General features: G+C 43.5%; 1 pseudogene; it reads left to right on the forward strand.

Annotated features, from left to right (window-relative positions):
- The first annotated feature begins 1,461 nt into the window (after positions 1-1,461).
- LOC101721895 (wings apart-like protein homolog) lies at positions 1,462-3,424 on the forward strand (annotated as a pseudogene).
- Positions 3,425-4,924: the final 1,500 nt, after the last annotated feature.

Genomic DNA, 4,924 nt, shown 5'->3' on the forward strand with positions numbered 1-4,924 from the left:
AATCAATCTTCAATCTTCAATCAATCAACCTTCAATCTTTAGAATCAGTCTTCAATCTTTAGAAGACCTGGTCTTCTAAAGGCCACACTGTAGGACAGAGTCCAGACACTAGGTGACTTCAATGGCATTTTATATCCTTATTCCCTCTTTCTTCTCCAATCTTTATGCTGGCTACAGAGAAAACTACCTGCTCAATGACACAACAAGATGTAGCTGAAATCTCTTCCTTTCTTTAATACCTTCAGCAAGTGCTTACTGAGTACGTATCTGGTGCCAATTGCTTTGGTAGGTGGTGGGAAACCCATGGACCCAGCCATCACAGGCTTTTCCCTCGGGTTTGGGATATAGGTGTGAGCAGAGAGCTAAAGAGGATGTATAAAATGTGCTGCAGCAGAAGGAAACATCAGATGCTTTGGAGACACAGAGGAGACTGGAGAGAAATCAACTGAGCCTTGGGTTCTCAGAATGTGGTGAATTATAAATTTTTGTTGCCTCAGCATTGACTTCAAATATCCAGTGGGCTTTCTCATACCAGAAGCAGGGCCCAGTCAACCTTAAGACAGTTTCCAGTTCCCTACCTCCCTCCAGTTCCTCAAAGAAGTTGATCCATATATATCTCCCTTAAGCAACTGCCTCTTGGTAACCACATCCCTTCAGGACAGCTACCTGTACACAGTCCTACCTGACTGGCTGCACTAACCCACACCCTGCATGGACTGCACAGAGACACTGCAGTGACAACTACTCAGTCACAACAAAAGCCCCTGGAACTCTTGTCTGCTTGCTTTGAAGCCACCAATTAAAACTCCCAGAAAGAAACCTGCTTGGATAATGCCCTGAGTCCAATCAAGATGCTGGCCCGTGGCCTTGTCTCTCTCTCTCACCTCTTCGTGTGGCCTCCAGATGTACTGTACCCTACAGGATCTGTAAGGAACAAAATCTTTATTTCCATCTTGTAGTCTTCCTAATCATTGGAGGAAGCTTGCCATTTTAAAGATCCTGTTGGTGTTCTCTGCAGGAACACTTTCTAGAGTAGCAGTTCTCAATTGCAAGTGTGTTACCAGATTCTGGGATTCGGTAGACTCTTTCTAGGTCCTCAGACCTGGAAAGAATTGGACAAAACATGTGAAAAGATAGTGAGGTTTTATATTTACAAAAGGTAGGAAAAGAAGTATGCACTCCAGAGAGTGGGCCACTGAGAGAGTTCACCGAGGCCACGAGGACAATGGTGGGGGTCGTTTGTATGCCTCATTCTTCAGGCTGATGTCAGATCTAGGTCATCCTGTCAAAAGCCTGCTTGATTTCACATCAGAAGAATTGAAGGTAGTACTTTCTGATGGGTCCCAGGTGCAGGGCTCAGAAACTGTGTTCTGTGTGTGTGTCCTGGATCTTGGCAATTAACAGGTGACATCCACTTGCTAAGCCGATTAGCCATGCCCCAATCTCCTGCCTCAAGTGTACATGGAATCAGCTCGAGGACTTGCTAACCGTTCAGTGCCTAGTGGTCTATTTTTGGACCACAGGTAGCAGTGGAATATAATGAAATGTGTTCTCTTCGAATTCTTGTTCCTTGAATTTTTCCAGGTAATATGAATTTCATGTAAAAACCCAAAGTTTCAATCTCCAGCATAAATGGATTAAAACACAAACTCTAGGCCAGTGATAGTGAACCTTTTAGAGCTTTCAATGACACAAACAGCCTGCTGTAGCACATGTGCCATAGGTTGGCCACCACTTCTCTATGCCCTCGCCCTAGAGATTCTGACTTGGTTGAGGCCTGGGATTTCATTTCTTATAAGTTCCCAGGTAATACTGATGCCAGTCAGGGGACCATGCTGACAGAATCGCTGTCTGAGAGACACCAGATAGGGGGGCTTTCCCAAAGAGGATATGTGGATCTCAACTCACCTCATGGAATATGTTGGAAGTTCCCTGACTTTTATCACAGAAAAAGTATTTTCAGAATTGGTCAGTGAAAGACATAGAAATGTTTATTAGTCAAGGTTAAAGAAGTACACATTCAGAGAAAATAGAGTGCTTATTGTCAAGAGAGGTATGTTATGGTCTGGGACTGGGGATATTTATGTGTTTTAGGGTGTGGAAGTCTGTAAGATTTGTGACTCTATAGTGAAGGGAGAAAAGGTCAGGGCTCAATTTGCAAGTGAAAGTCCCTTTATAGAGAAGAAAGGCACAGGCCTAGTTTGTTGTAATTTTTAAGACAGGAATTTAGGAGTAGCCTGGAAGGGAGAGACAGTTGTAACTCTGGGTAACTTTGATTATATCCTGAAGCTCAAATTGGTCTTTAACGTGCAATTTTAAAAGTAAGATTTTCTTTGCCTCCTTTCTACCTATCTTTATTTCTTCTATTGTGCCTCAAAGGAATTTGTAGTCTCAGACTTTGCTACTACAAGTAGGGTCTGCAGGCCAGCAGAATCCCAACATGGGTCTCACCTGAGAGTTTGTTAGAAATAGAGAATTGTGAGTCTCATCCCAGATATACTAAGTCAGAATCTATATCAAGATCAGCAGGCGATATCTATAAGCATTAAAATTTGAGAACCACATTCCTAAACTACTGTTTCTCAAACTTACTTCACATTAAAATCATTGTGGGCAAGGCAGTGGAGGACTGCACGTGGGCCATCAATGGGGTGTTGCTCAACCCCACTAACAACAATGAGTGGAGCAGCACCAAAACAAGGGAGCTGGATGGCCTCATTGGCACAGCCATGAACTGTGTGCTGCAGGTCCAGAAGCACCTACCACAGGAGCAGAGATTTGACCTTCAGGTTCTGGGCTTGGGTCTACTGATAAATCTAGTGGAGTACAGCTCTCCAAACCGGCACTGACTCATCAACATGGAAACATCCTGTTCCTTTGATTCTTCCTTCTGCAGTGGAGAGGGAAACAATAGCTTAAGGGTAGCTAGCAAGTTCATGACATGCAGGCTTTAGTGCAGCTATTCCTTGAATGAGAGCGAACAGCCCAGTTGGCAGAAAACAGATGAGTTGATCAAAGATGCACCCACCACTCAGCATGATAAGAGCAGAGAGTGGCAAGAGACCAGTGAGGAGATACAGTGGGTGTCAACTGAGAAGACAGTGCAGAAGAGAAACACAAATAGGAGGAGGACGATGAAGAACTTGGCCTCAATAAAGTCCTGCAGCATGCTGGCAAGCACATGGAGGACTGCATCATGGCCTCCTACACAGTGCTGCTTCTCAGCTCTCTCTGCCAGGAAAGCCCAATCAAGGTCACCACTGTGCGGGAATACCTGACAGAAGGAGGCTTCTCCATAATGACAGAGATGCTCAAGAAATTCCTCAGCTTCATGAATCTTACTTGTGCTGTTGGGACGACGGACCAGAAGTCCATCTCCACGGTGATTGAGTATTTGGAACACTGCTAGCTGCTTTACCTTTGCTTCAGGTGCTCAGGAATGCTGGAGCTACCCTTAGACAAAGAAAAATCATGAGAGCTCCTTAAGGACAAATCAAGAGCATTGATCAGGACTTTACAACCACCTGATCTCTTCGTCATGCATTCTGGATTTGCTCAGTGACAGTTACTACGTCAATCTGCAACTATGAAAATTGAGGGGAAAGGTTCAGGCTGCTCATGACCCATGCAGTATTGAAATACACTTCCTGGCAGAGTCTACCCCTTCCCCAGTGTCCTTGCTTCCCTCGGGGCAAGTGTGAAGGGTGACTTCGTGCTGCTGTTAGTGTAATTGCTGTGTGTGGAGCCACTGTTGCAGCGCTGGCCAAGGCAGGGCAGCTCAGTGACGAGGTGTCAGAGGTTCTGAGTGCATTTAGATAGCAGCTTAGTTCCTTTTTCAGGCTCAATGGCTTTTGCTTTTTGCTGAATGATTCTGATCATAAATAAAGCTTTTAATAATTTTGTGAGAAAAAAAGAGACTGGTTTAACTGGAACAGTGTATGAAAATATCTTGTAGGTGATTCTAATGTGCAGAAAACTTTGAGATTTACTGGGTTAAGCTAAATGCATCCTAAGTAGGAGTCAGCTTCACAAAGAAAGCAAAAGGAACATTAGAGGGAATAGGATGTGATAAGACCCAGTGGCAAAAGATATGGTGAGTTGAAGGGAAAGGGTTCAAGGAGTCTGAGTACAGTTCTAGTCAGAAGTGATCAGTTTGCAGATTAGAGGTTAGAGGCCAGTGGTAGAAGACTCCAGAACCTAAGGCTTTTGGGCTTCCTCTGATGTCTAAGCACACTATTTTTTTACATTGAAAAGTTCATGGGCCCTGTGGAAATAAGCTTGGGGATGTGGAAACAGAGTGCCTGGTGTTAAGACTGGGATTTCTTTGACTGTAAAGAAACACATATTTCCCTTACTGAAAAATTGTTTTTTCAGGAAACACTGCTCTCTGAAGATGAGGCCTAAAGGTTGGGATAGGGACCAAGACAAACATAGTGCTGAAGGGTAGTGGTATACGTTAATCCCCCAAAATATTCCACTTGACCTAAGGATTTTTTTGAGCTGAATTCAAGTAAAAAAAAAAAAAAAAAAAAAAAAAAAGATATAAAAGAAGCTGTCTGCCAAAATGCAGAACATAAATTTGTAACAATGTCCCCCTTCCCTTTCTCAACCAGAAAAGACAGAAGTTAATCACTGGAGACAACTCTAGACCCCTATCAGTTCAGAAACAGATGGCACCAGAGGGATTTGCATAATAAACCTTGCTAAAAATAGTCCTTATCAACCTGTGTTCCCCCATTTATTTGTCTGTGCCACAGTTTACTGCCCCTAGAAGCTCAAAGTCCTTTTCCTCTGTCTTGTCACTTCAAAAGTGCCATGTTCTCTTGTTAAGATGTGATATAAGCCCAAATTCTAACCGCCCCTTTGAGTTACTCATTATAGCACTCCATGGATATGTGCAATGCTCTTGTTGATAAACCTCTGT

The sequence above is a fragment of the Heterocephalus glaber genome, unplaced genomic scaffold (genome assembly GCF_053883595.1).
Source record: "Heterocephalus glaber isolate CG9 unplaced genomic scaffold, H.glaber_assembly_v1.0 deba00001497, whole genome shotgun sequence".
Taxonomy (NCBI): Eukaryota; Metazoa; Chordata; class Mammalia; order Rodentia; family Bathyergidae; genus Heterocephalus; species Heterocephalus glaber.